We start from the raw sequence: 16188 nt of genomic DNA, 5'->3' as shown, positions 1-16188 counted from the left end.
GATACTTTTTGACTTCTCACTCTACTACCACCCACACCACAATGTGGGAATTGGCATGAATTATTTGGGGAAAGTGGGCAGATATCCATAAAAGAGTGGGCAGGCAATACAAGATTTTTCAGCTATGAAACAAATACAGGTGGAGAATCTTTGAATTGACAATGAAGTCCAATTCTCAGCTTCTCGTGCATGTGTGCATCCGGCCTTTATGTTTCATACTGGCTACTATTGTTTGGTGTGAAAGTGATGCTTTGATTGTTATTAGACTAATGTAGCGTTTATGTTTTTAGCATTTGACACGTCTCATACCTATTTACTGGTGACAAAAACTATAATCCCATCATAAAAATTTTATGCCTCTTTGGCCACATACTTATTTTGCTTCCATTTACTCCCTCTCATTGTGTATTTATTAAGATAATGGAGGGAAAAGAGGAAACATGGCTGTTGGCAATCTCAGCGACTCTGTAGTACTTAACATTGTTCAGTAAACCTAATAATCTTCATGGACTAATTCTGACTTATGGATGTCCTACTTCAGTAAATCAGGGTGATTTTCTCTAGTGAATAATAGACGAGTGTAGTATGCCAGTACCTTAATTAAAGAGTAGCTCTCTTAGTCTTGATCTCATTTTAATTTACAGGGTAATACTACAATAATATCACTAATGGAAGGTACATTAAAGGGCATCAAGTAGCATTAACTGTATTAAATTATGGTACTTGTGTTAATTAACTGCTGAAGCAAGATGGTTCTAATGGCCAAAAAGGTTGTCTAATGCATAAATAAAATCTACCCAGATGAGGGGTGAGAGGAGAAATGAAGCGTAGATATTTGTTCTGAACTTCTTTTTATACAGAGAGTTCAATTCATAGGCTGTTAAATATAGATAATGTCCAAAATGTTTTCCTAGTTACACAATTGGAAGTTTTGATTTTTAAATGTTTTGTTTCCTTCTAAGCTTTCCATAATTAAATCAATTGAAAAGCTGAACACTATCTTTGTCAGATGCATAGATTTCATAACTCAGCATTTTTTATTGTTTTTTATTCTTTCTTTGAGATGAACATTTTCAAGGAAGTAATGTGATTTATTGTAATAATTGTTAAATCTATGGGGCGCCTGGGTGGCTCAGTTGGTTAAGCGACTGCCTTCGGCTCAGGTCATGATCCTGGAGTCCCGGGATCGAGTCCCGCATCGGGCTCCCTGCTCGGCGGGGAGTCTGCTTCTCCCTCTGACCCTCCTCCCTCTCATGCTCTCTGTCTCTCATTCTCTCTCTCTCAAATAAATAAATAAATAAATCTTAAAAAAATAATAATAATAATTGTTAAATCTGAAAGACAAATGAACATTTGATAATGTGCTCATTTATCTGTAAGATGTGATACCAGCAATGTATCAGGGTACTGATTTCAGACATGAGATAATAGAAAATCTTTTTCAACCTCAAAAACCCTAGGACAGAATTGTCAGAACTTTTCTCAGGGGCCTAGAAAACTCTAACCCACATCTCCATTACTTGCCTTGTTACACAATATTTCTGAACATAATTATCAATAATTTTTTATCCGTGGTGCTTATTCATCTCTTACCCTTTGCAGGGCCTACACAAGCACCTCACAGGTAGTTGGCGGTCCCTTCCTGTTTACAGAATTGATTTTGCCTTCTGTGCCTCCATTGTTTATCTCCAAGGAAGAAGCCAGGGGGCGCTAGCTCAGAAGTTCCGTTTACGCACCCTGTTGGGTGTCTTCACCTTACTACTGCCCCAGCTCAGAGCGACACCCTCCCTGCCTAATCCCAGAGTCTGCAAAGCTACGGGGACAAAACCACTCTAAGTGGGTGTCTGGAGTGAGAAAGGCCCCCGACATTCTCGCCCTCAGGAGAAATCAGATATATTTGTAAATGCTCACTGTTTGAATGTCACCGCCGTGGCATTTGCAGTAATTAGGACAAAGTGAGGTTGAAATTCCCTTTCTTGAAGCTAGGCATTCAAATCGTTAGTGCAAAAAACATGTGCTATTAGGTAAGCAATGACACGGGGGAAGTTTAAAAGTATCAAAACCGTAGGGTATTTCTTCAAATTTTCTCAAATAATTTGGGGAAAAAATCATGTGATGTGGAAATGCTCTGCCAGTTACCAAAGGCTTACCAGTTACCCTGCAAGTTCTCTAACCACAGGGTTTTCCTAGCCAACATTTGAATAAATCTACCAAAATATTTACTTTTCACTTCTCCTGTGAGAGGCGTCCTGCAAGGCGCTTTGGAAGCATTGGACCTGGCATTGGTTCATTCTTCTCAATTAGTCCTAATTTTTGAGGTTGGGCAGTCCTACTGCTTAACAGATTCTGCTTTTATAACACCTTCCTTCTTTCTGTCACCAAAGAATACTTATTTTCCACTCTGGGACAGACACTGGGCTAGACAGCTGGTATATAGAGATGCACAAGGCGTAGTCAACGCTCTCACGGAGCTGAAACCAATGGGCACAGACAGACATGGAAACAAAAAAATGATGACAACTTGGGTTAAGTGCTTTTGCCACGTGAATGTGTGAAGTGCCATGATGACAGGGAAGGATATACTAATTTAATCTGAGAAGCCTAGGGAAAACTTTGATGAGGATGCGACATTTGCATGGCAACGTGAAACTGGTGCCGTGGAATGCCAAGTAGCCAGGGCGGAATGGCTATTCTAGGTGACCGATTATGCTTAAGAACAGCACAGCATGTTAAGGAAATACAAGTAGTTGGGAACTGGCAGAATGGACAAATCCTGGGAGATGCCCTTTCATCTTCTCTCTGTGGATCTTCAGCATCTCCAAGAAGCACTGAAGGATTCCTGTGTCTTGGCCTCTGAGCACCCCATGTCCTAGGAAATCTAAAGTGATATGGATTCTCGTAGCAACAAAGCGCAGGTGAGAAACATGGTAAGGCAATGGTATTAGAGGATATTTGAGTGCAGCTGTGGTCAGCGAGGAACTCCAGGAGAGAAAGGAGAGCGGTAACGTGGCTCAGCGGGGAAGCAGCTGTAACTCCAAGTCCTGATGCCCAACTGGGGAGTCCAGAAAAGCTCTCTAAATCCCACAAAAGCCATCATCACATAAGGATATGAAAGAGCTCCGTACCAAGACAATAGGACTTGGTGACCGATCAGATTTTGAGGAAGGAAAGGCTGAAGGAAAGACTTTGGTAGGAATCCAAGTGGAGAGTCCAGTCAAGGATTTAAACATACTGCTCTGGTGTTGCAGAGAGATTTGAGTTAGAAATATAGGTTTGAAAATTATCACCTTCCATGTGATGGTTGAAGTTTAGGGAATGGATGACAATGATATGATAGGGTGTTTTCCCTTACAATTATGAATGACTATGGTCACTTATAGGAACTCTGTGGAATACTGTCACATAAGATGCAATTTCTGAAGGAAATTGAGAAATAATCGGGGAATAGGAGGAAATCAGAAAAGGGGGGATGAATTAAGGTCATTCTAATAGCCCCATTAATATTTAAGTAACAATCCTTTACATTTGTATGGCACTCAGGTTACAAGGTTCTTGGCATGTAACTTCTTTCTTTGAATCTTCACAAGAAACTTGTGAGGCAGGTATTATTGAACCCCATTTTTCAGATGAGAAACCTGAGGAATGGAGAAATTCCTTGACTTTTTTTTTTAAACGTCCCATACATAATAAAAGGACAAAATCATGTTGCTAATTACAAACCTCATGCTGTCTACCTTATGCTCTTCCAGCCACACTACCCTGAAGTGAGCTCAATCCATACAGAAGACCTAGAATATTCCCAAAGGAGTCATCTTTCAATGGCAACAATGAACCAGGGAGTCAGTGGCTCTGCCCTTCTTGGAATGTTCTGGGAGTCACCCTCTCCGTGACTCTCGGCTCTGTATTTCACTATACCAGATCGCTGTGTTTATCTGAACCCTAACTTCTTAACTCATTTTTATCAATTTTATAATGCATGATTGGGCTAATGTGTCATGTTGTATTAGATCTAGGTGCTTCACGGCCAAAATAAAATTCTGATGTTAGTTTCTTGTTTTCTGAGGGGAGAAAAAATAAAGAAATGAACTGAATTTTCTACATGTTAATTTCCTCCCCATATTTTTCCATAAACTTCTAACACCTGCAGCCACTTCTGCTTAATGGGCACCATCAAACACAAAACAAACCACAGATATTAATGGATAAACTTGGAAATGACCAACTACCCTAGCTTATTTTAAGAGAGTTTACCTTTCAATTGAGAATAATCTGCTTTTCCTTTTAACTTCCATATATTAGTCCACATTATCTCTTCTGGAACTATAGTAAGTGTACTACCTCTTTCATATAACAATATTTCATAAATTTGCAGTCAATGATCCTATCCTTACCTCTTTTTTCAAGTAAAATGAATATTTAACCATTTTACCATCCAAATTTTTAAAATTTAATTTCCTCTTAAAGGGAGAATGAAGTTCAATAAATAAGAGCACTCAAATGAAAAGCTTAGTAACCGTAATTAAAAATAAAAAAACAGCACAAAAACATTGCTACTTAACTCCAGTGGCAATGCTCAGACTCAAGATTTATGGTACAAACCCATTTTAAGTGGACAACTGAGTGCTATTCTGATTTGGAACATATTTTTTAAATCCTTGAGGATTTCTTGAATTATAAGGATAATATATGCGTAATTTGCCTCTGAGGTTTGCACCATTATAAGGAGAGAATGTATCTAATAATTCCTCCAATTAAATTATGAACTTCATTAGTGTGCAGAAAAACAACCCAGTTTAAGAGCTTGTCTCCTTATCCTTAATTCCCCAATGCCATAGATTTTTTTTAAACTAGTAGGTCATTAAAGGAAAGATGTCTCCTTTTTAAGAAACAAAAGGATAGTTCAGCAAAATACCACATAATTAAAAAGTGAAATAATTTCCTCCCTCACTTAATTCAGCATTTGTATAAGAAGCCACATTCTGGCTACCTCTGCATGCCCCAACAATGGAAAACAGGGATGCACTCAGCTCTCCTGTCCAACTTCTGGAGCCATGCTTTTAATTCTAATTCAGTGGTTGACATCTTTGGTCTTTCTTTTTTTTTGTCCCTAGGATCAGAGGTATTTCCTGACAAATTAGGAGGTCATGGCCATTGTTTTATATTTAATGTAAGAGTTTTTGTGGATATATGTAATCAGTGGTTCAGTAGAGACATTCCATTCATTCTGCAGATACAAAAACAAATGTCTTAATGTCATGGGCTTTTTCATAGTAATGGGTTTTATCATAGTAATTTGATTGTATGAATATGTTGATTTCATTGCACTATAGGTCTATATTTCAAGTAAGTAACTTTTAGAACTAAATATTTTAGTTTAACCAGAACTAACTGCATTGCATATAAGATGGTTGCTATTTCTCCGTCCTTTTTATAGGTAAGAAAACTATCTGAATAAGGTCACTGAATCAGTGGCAAAGGGGAAAGGAAAATTTTAAAGTACTTGTTTTGGGAAATAAATTTGCTCCTGAAATTCCACTTGAAAATCATTGAGCTAATGGATAGACTAGGTTTTATTTTTTTGTTATTTTTTTAAGATTTTATTTATTTACTTGAAAGAGAGAGTGAGCATGAACAGGGTGAGGGGCAGAGGGAGAAGCAGACACCTCACTGAGCAGGGAGCCCAATGTGGGATTCTATTCCGGGACTCTATGATCATGATCTGAGCAGGAGGCAGACACTTAACTGACTGAGCCACCCAGGCACCCCTAGACTAAGTTTTAAATCTGTATATAGGAGCCTCACAAATCGCAATGGTCCACAGATCCCAATCCAGAATATTGTTCAATTAAGATAGCTATTGTATCAGCTCTTTCTTGCTTTGTGACTGGTACCTAAGACAACTGATACTGTGTTAGGAATGTATTGAGAAGACAGAGAGCAAAACATAAGGACCTCAAATCATTGTTCATCTTACTTTAGAAGGAAACATTGGCTAGGAGTCAAGAAAAATAGGTTCTAACTCCAGCTCTGCTAATAACTGTGGGCTGAGAGCAAGTCCTAGCCACTGTGACCAGAGTCTCCTCATCTACAAAATGAGAATGTTACACTACATTTGTTTTTGAGAATTACTCTTCAAATAAAGGCCATAATGATCAAACACATTTGGGAAATGTTTGCAGTATTTCCTTCTAGAAGAATTACAATGTTTATTAGCAAATTAAAGGCCCTGAGATATCCCATGATAAAGAAATACTTCCATTTTATTTACCCAGAACCTCCCAAACTTAGCCAAAAAACATCTCTTAATACCCTCATATAACTAGCGTCAATAGAAATCATGTGGGGTAACAAAATCCCTTCCCTTCAGTCTCTAATACTACTGGACTTTTCATATGATATAAGGAAACAAATGAAAATGTGTTTGTGTGTGTGTGTGTGTGTGTGTGTGTTTGAACTATTTGCAGTGCTAAGAACAGATTGATATTTCACAGTGAGGTCTAATTTTAGCGATCATCTTTCCCATATTGTTGCTACATTGGGTGAAAAAATGAGACTATCTTAAGGAAAGTATGGCCTTGATAGGGAGTACCTTTCTTTTTTTAACTGTTGCTCTTATTTTTTGAACCTTGGGGAGTACTGTGTATCGTTCTTTAAGAATTATAGGGAATTAAGTACAGTATTGGAATAGATAGGGATATTTTTGTTTTGTTTTTAAGCTTGAGAAATTGTGATGGAAGATGCAAAGATGTAAAAAATGAAATGCCAAGTGGTACAATCTGGTCTGTTTCAGAGATAAATAGAGATGTTGGAAGATTTCTATTTCTCTCGAATGTAAGCTTTTCAAACTCTAATTACAGCAATAAACTAAAATCATGTATTTAAAGGAAAATAAGATTAACTCATATTTAATATATTCTTTTTTTTTTCATTTGCTTTGGAAGATATTCTTGAAACCACAGGCTGATTTTACTTAAATGCATGTTGCCTTTCTTTTGCTCCTTAGGAGTGCTAATGAATAACAAATGAGAGCCCAGTGAAACCAAAAATAGTATACAGCTAAGGGATATCACCTTGTCTAGGAATTGGTTGCTGCCCTGGCTGCTTTTACTCATTTGCTTTTAGCAGAATATCAGGGAAGTGAAGCTGTTACAACATACTGGTGACATCCATGTGTAATTATAAATCTTCCAGTGTTGCTGGGAACAGAGAACAGATAGGGGGAGAGTAAGTCAAGAGATGATAGGAGGGGGAAGTCTAAGAGGTCAGCAATTTGTCAGGTTGGGAATAGACAGCATCATGAATTCCTGTGCTGGAATTATATAGGCAGTGTGTATGCCAAATAGAATCATAGCATTGCAAAATTATTTCTTTTAGAACTGAAAGAAACCATGACATAATGTAATCTAACTCCCTCTTTTCTGGATGTGAAACAGAATGGTTAAACCAACCAGCCAAGGATGATACTGTTGCATAACCAGAAATTAGACCCAGATGGAACTTGTTGTATTTTACTCACTGACCTGTCCCCTGTGCCTAGCACTGGGCTTGGCACATAGTAGGGATTCAACAAATATTTATTGATGCGGCAAATGAATGTCTGTGGAATACCCTTTTGAGCATCATGTAAACGAACAATTCTAAGTATCTATACTCTTTTCACTTGGCACCCTGTGACCACCTTTGTGTATTCCTTATATAAGACTGCAAGGGAACTGGAGCTGACCCCAATATTTTTGGCAATGCCATTTCATCTAAAATACTAAAATTGCAAAGCTTCAGATTTCAGCCAATTGACCAAAGAAAGAGAATAAAATTCATCTACCTTAGATATCAAAGTCGTGTATCTATTCATGATAAATGAGTATCACTCTACACAGACACACATTGTTTCTTTTATTATTGTCTGATTGGTGCTTTAAGACCAAACTTGTGATCATGATTTCTTTCCTGGGTGAAAATAAGTCCATAAAAAGAATTGGACTCTTCTGCCCACCCTCAAGAAATATTTAGTAAAATCACAATAGCACTGTATGTCCCAAAGCTGTCTTCAAATGACATTTATCTCTTGGGTTCAGCAACTAAGGTGTTAAAAAATATATAACAGCCATCTTACAATTTGTAAATGAGGCCTTTAAATATTGATAGAGCAAGGGTTGGGTTTCAAAAAATTTGAGCTGAGGAGACAAGGAAACAGGCAGTGACCTTTTATGAACATATGTCTTAACTAAAATAATTCAAGTTCATTATATACTCTTAAGCAGCAAAAGAGGACTAAAAAATATTAATAGTTATGAGAAGAAGAGAGAAAGAAAATGAAAGAACATAATGCATGGCTAGCTAGCTCAGAGTGGAGGGATTGTAGATAATTTTATTTATTTATGTTTTTCTGTATTTTTCACATTTTATTCATTGAACATATCACATTTTATTCATTGAACATATCATTGAATAAAATTAGTTTTAACAATAAAGTTAAAAAGTTAAATTTAAAATTAAAGTTAAAATTTAGCAAGGTTACAGGATACAAAATCAACACACAAAAATCAGTTGTATTTCTATACACTAACAATGAACTAACAATGAACAGTCCAAAAAGGAAATTAAGTAAACAATTCCATTCCAACAGCATCAAAAAGAATAAAATACTTAGGAATAAACTTAACCAAAAAGGCAAAAGATTTGTACACCAAAAAGTATAAAACATTGCTGAAAGAAATTGAAGGAGAATATAAATGAAAAGAAATCTCCTGTTCATGAGTTGGAAGATGTTAAGATGTCAATGCTACCCAAAGTGATCTATAGAATCAATGCAATTTCTGTCAAAATCCCAATGACACTTTTGGCAGAATTAGAAAAATCCATCATAAAATTCATATGGAATCTCAAGTAACTCAGAATACCCAAGATAATCTTGAAAAAGAAGAATGAAGTTGGAAGTTTCACACTTTTTAAATTTTAAAACTTACAACAAAGCTATAGTAATCAAAACAGTGTGTATCAGCATACAGATAGACTTATAGAGCAATAGAATATAATAGAGTCAAGAATAAGCCCTTGCATATATCACTAAATGATTTTTGAGAAGGGTGCCAATCCCACTCAAAAAGAAAAGACAGTCTTTTAAACAAATGATGTTAGGAAAACTGGATATCCACGTGCAAAAAAAAAAAGTGAGCTTAGATCCTTATCTTATTCTGTATCAAATATTAACTCAAAATGGGTCAAAGACCTAAATATAAGAGCCATTACTATGAAAGTTTTAGGAGAAAGCATAGGGCGAAAAATTCATGATACTGGATTTGGCAATGATTTCTGGAATGTGACACCAAAAGCACAGCAACAAAAGAAAAAATGGATAGGTTGAACTTCATCAACATTAGAACCTTTTACACATTAATGGACACTATCAAGAGTGGAACGCAATCCACAAAATGGAAGAAAATATTGGTAAATCATATATCTGATAAGGAATTTTTATCTAGAGTATGTAAAAAACTTACAACTCAAGAACAACAAATGTGAATGTCCCACAACAATGAGAATACACTTCATGTCACAAAACCATACACTTCAAAATAGTTAAAATGGTAAATTCTGTTATGTATGTTTAACACACATAAAGTAAATAAAATTAAGGAACAGAAAAAATGCAATATGTCTTGTCTCAACAAAATAAAACACAGAAATTCTAAGATATTTAACATCCTTAGTCCTTTGCTATTTTATTTTATTTTATTTTTTTAAAGATTTTATTTATTTGAGAGCAAGAGAGAGAGAGAATGAGAACATGAGAGGGGGTAAGGTCAGAGGGAGAAGCAGACTCCCCGCTGAGCAGGGAGCCCGATGTGGGACTCGATCCCGGGACTCCAGGATCATGACCTGAGCCAAAGGCAGTCGCTTAACCAACTGAGCCACCCAGTCACCCAGTCCTTTGCTATTTTAAATGTTATTCTTGGCTTTGAGATAAAGATTTTGAGCAGGTTTTGAGTTTGGAAGGGGCTTCCATGCTAGTTGGAGGAAATCATATTTTGTCAAGCAGATAGTTAATGGGCAGAGGGGATTCTCTGTGTAGAGGAGAGATGAAGAGCAATTAGAGAAGTGGGCTTAAAGGACAGGCATTGTAATTGTAGTAGAGGATTTTTAATATCAGACTGAGTTTTGATTTCATCCTAGAGGTAAGCAATGAGGAACAACTGTAGGTTTGTGTAGAGTGTTATATGTTGGGGAAGATAACAATTTTCTTAAAAAAGGCTAAGAAGATTATACTACTGTCTGTGTATAAAATGGCTTGAAAGAAGGACCTTATTGATTGTTGCAATAACCATCATAAAAGGCAATGGCTGTGAATATAGAAAGGAGAAATAAATCTGAAAAACAGTTTTTAATAATACAGAGAAGTGGCAACACCCAGGTGGCTCAGTTGGTTAAGAGTCTGACTTCAGCTCAGGTCATGATCTCAGGGTCCTGGGATTGAGGTCAGGCTCCCTACTTAGCTTAGAGTCTGCTTGCCCCTCTCCTGCTCCTCTTTCTGCCTCTCCCTCCACTTGTTCTCGCTCTCTCAAATAAATAAAAATAAAATCATTTAAAAATAATAATAATAATACAGAACAGCAGGTCTGTCCCTAATATTTGCATGGTGGGAAATGAATACAAATGAAAGCCCACATACTATATCCCTAAATAATTATGTTATACATTGAACTGCACCTCTGACTGGCCCATTTTCCCACCCTGGACCCCATAGTCCACTCCCCAGTGAGTGGTTAAAGGAGCCATCATCTCAACCCAGTCAGTTGTGCTGTGTGAAAGACTGGTAGCAACCTGGTACTGCTGGAGGAAGGCAGGCACTGTATCCTGGGCCTAAGACTCATAAGTAGTGACTGATCTGCCTCAACTTGGAATGGAAACCTACCTATGCAAGCATCTAAGAGGCCAAGGCAAGCTGGTTTTTCTCTCAATACTTCACTTCTCCATTCTGAGATTTCCAGGTAGTTCTAAGCAGTTCCCAAAACTATAGCAAGTGCTCTTCTTCTGGTAGTGGCCAAGAATTCCCTATTATGCTAACTCTCCTGCCAATAATAACTACAAACTCTGGACTAAAAGTAAAAACATTTGAAGATTCTAGAGAGAGAGAGAAGCAGGCAGATACTGGAAAGGAGTCAATACTTGCAAGAAAGGAAAGGCATTGAGTGATTTTTCCCTTTTTTCAGTTTTCTCCCTAAGGGCAGGCCTAAGTCTTTGCCATGCATGATGGGGAAGGGAGTGCAATTAAAAACCAGATGGAAAATCCTCTTCTTTTATTGGCTTGAACAACCAGAGGACAGGTGGAGGCCACCACCACAACTAAAATGTCAAGAGAGAAATATTAAATACTGTGTATAAACTCTGCCGAAATCTCTGAGATCCCCTGAATCATTAATGTGCGGAACAGCCTACAAGCAACCTAGCTAAACTAAAAGAACTGAACTGAGATTTTGGCTGCTGTAGCAGAGGAGACAGTTTGCAGTGTGCAGTTTGAATTTAGTAACAGTCACTGCCCACTAAAACAAGCAAAATCAACACTCTTCAGAAGAACATAACAGAATCCAGAGTCTCTACAAAGTATCATTTGTAATATCCAGATACAATTTAAAAATTACTCAGTATATGAAGAAAACAGGAAAAGATAACCCACATTCTACAGAAAAGACAACTGAAACCAAACTCATCATGACAAAGGTATTAGTATTTTAAAGCAGTTATTATAACAATACTGAAGGATGTAAGAAAATATGATGTTAATAATTGATATGACATATCTACAGGAAAATTGAGACTATAAAAAGTAACCAAATAGAAATTATAGTACTGAAAAAGTATATTTTTCTATAAAATTTTACTAGATGTACTTAAGAGTAGATTGGAACTGATAGAATAAAGAGGTAGTGAACTTGACAATAGATTTGTACAAATTATCCAATACAGAAAAAAGCAAGAAAGAAGGTAGGGAAAAAATGAACCAAGTTTCAGGGACCTTTAGGACAATATCTAAAGGTCCAATAGATGTGTAATAGTAGTCTCAGAAAGATAAGAGAGAGAAAATGGAGCAGCAAAAGTGTTTGAGGAAGTAATGTCCAAAATTTGCCCAGAGACATAAAGTTACAGTGAACCCTGAGCAAGATGACTATCAAAAAGCAGCCTCTAGGCATATCATATGCAAACCACTGAAATCAAATGATAAGGAGAATCTTGAAAGGAGAAAGAGGAAAAAAAGACACATTACATAACCATTGAAATTCTCATCAGAAACAATCAAGACCAGAGGACAGTGGAACATTTTTAGAGTGCTGAAAGAAAAAAGAAGGAAGGGGAAAAAAAAAAAAAAACCTGTCACCTCAGACTTCTATATCCAGTGAAAATATCTTTCACACATGAAAGCTGATTAAAGGCATTTTCAGATAAAAGAAAACCAAGAGAATTCATCCCCATCAGGCCTGTACTAGAAGAAATGTTAGAAGAAGCTTCTTAGGTCAAAAGAAAGTGATACCAGATAAAAACTTAGAACTTCAAGAAGCAGTGAAGAACACCAGAAATTGAAAATATGTGGATATTCTTCCTCTTTGTTTCTTTTTTTAAAAGATTTTATTTATTTATTTGTCAGAGAGAGAGAGCACAAGCAGGGGCAGTGCCAGGCAGAGGGAGAAGCAGGTTCCTTACTGAGGAAGGAGCCCCATGTGGGGCTTGAACCCAGGACCCTGGGATCATGACCTGAGCCGAAGGCAGACGCTTAACTGATTGAGCCACCCAGGCACCCTATTTCTTTAAAATATATATGGTTGTTTAAAATATTTTATAGCATTTTATTATGAGGTTTATAATGTATGTGGATATAATACATATGATAACTACAGCATAAAATATGAGAAGAGGGGATAAATGGATCTATATGTTTGCAAATTCTTACATTTAACCTGAAGTGGTATGATATTAGCTCTAAGTAGGTGGTGGAAAACTAAAAATGCATATTATAATCTTTAGAGGACTTATAAATAATAATCATTCAATGATGGAATAATTAAATAATAGGATTCAATAATTTCAATATCTTAAAAGCCAATAGACAAATTGAAATGGAGATCTTATAGAATATGTAATAAAGCCAAAATTATACCACCCAAGATCAGGAAAGGGAGGAAGCACAGTTATCTGGGAGCCTATCTGCCTAGACATCCACTTTGGGTAATTTGAGGTACCCAAAATTTTTTAAGAGTAAAAAACAAACAAACAAACAAGAAAATGCTTAAATTTTTCATCCCACCTGCCCACTTCCCCCTACCATCCATCATATTCACTTGAATTCTCTCAGCCCTGAAACTTCTGGTAGGATATTGGTGAGGTTCAACTAAGTTCTCAAGTACCACCCCCCCACCATAATTCCTAACTGCTTAATCTGTTACCAAACTTTCAAAAACCTTTGAGAAAAAAACAAATGTGTTTCTATGTTGGTAATATAAAGGTCCTTCTAAAGTCAGAGTGCAGGGCAGTGACCCTTTTTGCAGAGGCCTGAAGGGTACCGTGGTGGAGGTAGAGAGACATAGGTATCTACAATGTATGACCACGTTTTCATCCTAGGGAACCCGAAAGATCATGATGCCATTGATAATATTTTCTAAATTGAAAGGGGAACCTATTAAACCTACAGTAAGCTCATATTTTAACTTAACTTAAAAGTGGTAATGGGCCATAGGAAACGGGAATCATGAGACTGGTAAGAGAATGAGACAGGAGACATAGATATGTTAAGTATTTGTTAGTTGATATAAGAGCAAATTGGCCTACCGATGACCTATGAATAAAATAAATTGCTATTTTACATTTAAAAATTTCCATCCATGTACAGATATTTTTTGAGAAGCAAGCAGATGGCAATAATTTTTATCTTTGTTGATTGCAGCCTGGTAATTCTGAATGACACCAGAATACCTAGAAAGTATTATTTTCCTATATATATAACCCTGGATGTGTTCAGACCATTAATAACTGGTATTATAGGACAATGGTTTGATTCTTCAGTGAGTTTTCTAGCTCAGCTGGAAAATATACCAATAATATAAGCATAAAGAATAGGATTGGGATGGAAAATACATTGCAAAAATATCTTGGGGATGTTTTATTTCCTTTGGAAAAAAAGGAGTTTGAAGGAAAAAAAAAATTAGTGGTGTTTCTCAAGAAATCTGAAACTTGTAAGAGAAGTCTTTAACAGCGTGTTGCATTTTTCTACACTCCTACCCAGGATGAGCAGATCAGTTGGGAAATCTCATCTACATTCACTTCAGAAGCGCTTTTTGTAGCCCACCTACATGGCTGATTACAGATCAAAGAGAACAAAGGGTAGAGCACCTGCCCTTCTTGGTTCAGAGGTATTCTCCAACTCACCAGAGCCATTCAAATGATCTTTGTTTCTCACAGCTCTGCCCACTTTCCTAGACATTGTGAGACTGGGAAGTCAGCAGATCACAGTCTAGAAGTTGGAGCCTTTTCTGGGTCCAGAGTCACCCATTTAGAGGAAGAGATAAAACATGTTGAAAAGTATGCAGTGTTAATATCAAAGGAGAGCATGTCAACCACCTGCTCAACCTTAGCACTTCATAGCGTGGAAAATATCCAAAATGCCATAATGTGTAACAAAAACTTCAGATAGCCCAGGGAATGTCAGAAATATACTATAATTTAAAAGGGAAAGGAGTCTTTTTTGGACATAGGGGTAACCCTTTGACTAAACATGTCAACGCAAGGCAGACATTTTGCAATTTTAATTATGTTTGTCTTTAAAACGAATAGAATAACTAGTTATGTTTATTTTAATATAAATGATGTTATAAGGGGTTTTTTTTGAGAACATGACAATATGTATGAATAAAAAAGGGTAAAACATCATTTAATTGAGAATCAAATCACTTGGACTTTAAGCCCAGCACTGCAACAGTTGACCTACCTTACCTTCCTTTCAGAAACTGAAAAAAATGCAATACAAACAAATAAATGCAAGCACTTAAATGTTTAGTGCTTACTAGTTCCTGGCAGTGTGCCAATTGCTGGAGATACAGAAGTGAAAAGCCACAGTCCCTGTCTTCTAGTAACTACCATCTGGATGGATTGATAGACATTTCACAAGGAAAATTATAAGGCAATGTGATCTGTGCAGTGATCGGGATACAGATAAGATTGCTATAGTAACACCAGGGAGGGGGAGGAGAATGGGGGGGCAGTTCAGGTGATCTTTTGATAGTCTCTTTTTCATCAAGGTTATTTCTAAACAATTACCTCCATATGTTAGGTTGAACCATATGAAATTGTTATTAATCAATTAAAAATGGTTGATTATGCTCTAATGGTTGACAATGTCCTATTTTAGACCCAGTACACACTTAGAAAGACATGTTTTCCTTTCTGTCCCTAATAGAGGTATATCCAGAAAATTTATCCACAGTAGAGTTATGTCTAGACACACAGAAATATTGCGTAAAATGTGGATTTGCAAGACTGCATGTTGTTTAATCAGACTGAATGACAGGCTCAATTCTCAATACAAAGTTAATCCTGTTTTCATTAAATATAAATGTTATTTATGGAAAACAAGAGTCCTGCAGAAGCAAAAAGATATCTCTCAGGGTTACACATTTTATATTTGCTTAGCATTGATGAGTTTAAACCAAGAGACTTCTTTGCAATTTGATTATTTGCTCCTTTCCTTGATATTGATTATTCTATTAGATTTTACTGCTAACAACAGCATATGTAAAGATTCCAATATTATTTTACTGCCAAAATAAGATGCCAAAGGAAATTACATACCATAGTTGAGTCCTTGATACAAACTAAAATAAGAAAATATTAAGTTGAGGCATATGCTTGTAACCAACTCTGGTTTACATGGAGAGGCAACAGAGGTGGCTTGCTGCAGGACAGACCTGGGTTCAAATCCAGCCTCCACCACTTGCTACCTGCTAGACTTCAGAAAAATTGCCTAACATAAATATCTCAGAGTCTCAGTCCTGCTCATCTATAAAATGAAGCAAATGCTATCCACATAGATGAGTTATTTTAAAGATCACTAATGTATATAAAATGCAAGTACATGTGAAATAAATAGTGATTATTGTCATGGGCCCAGGAGGGTAGCTACAATTGAATATTATGACTCTGAAA

General features: G+C 36.6%; 1 protein-coding gene across 2 annotated transcripts in view; it reads left to right on the top strand.

Annotated features, from left to right (window-relative positions):
* Nucleotides 1–16188, top strand: part of NTNG1 (netrin G1) — a 310825-nt gene that overhangs the window by 165955 nt on the left and 128682 nt on the right. The window lies entirely within an intron of this gene.

Source organism: Mirounga angustirostris, unplaced genomic scaffold, assembly GCF_029215605.1.
Source record: "Mirounga angustirostris isolate CCGP_5_RB_7025 unplaced genomic scaffold, mMirAng1.0.hap1 SCAF_4, whole genome shotgun sequence".
Lineage (NCBI taxonomy): Eukaryota > Metazoa > Chordata > Mammalia > Carnivora > Phocidae > Mirounga > Mirounga angustirostris.
The sequence above is the reverse complement of the archived record's forward strand: the minus strand, read 5'-3'. Positions and strand labels throughout refer to the sequence as shown.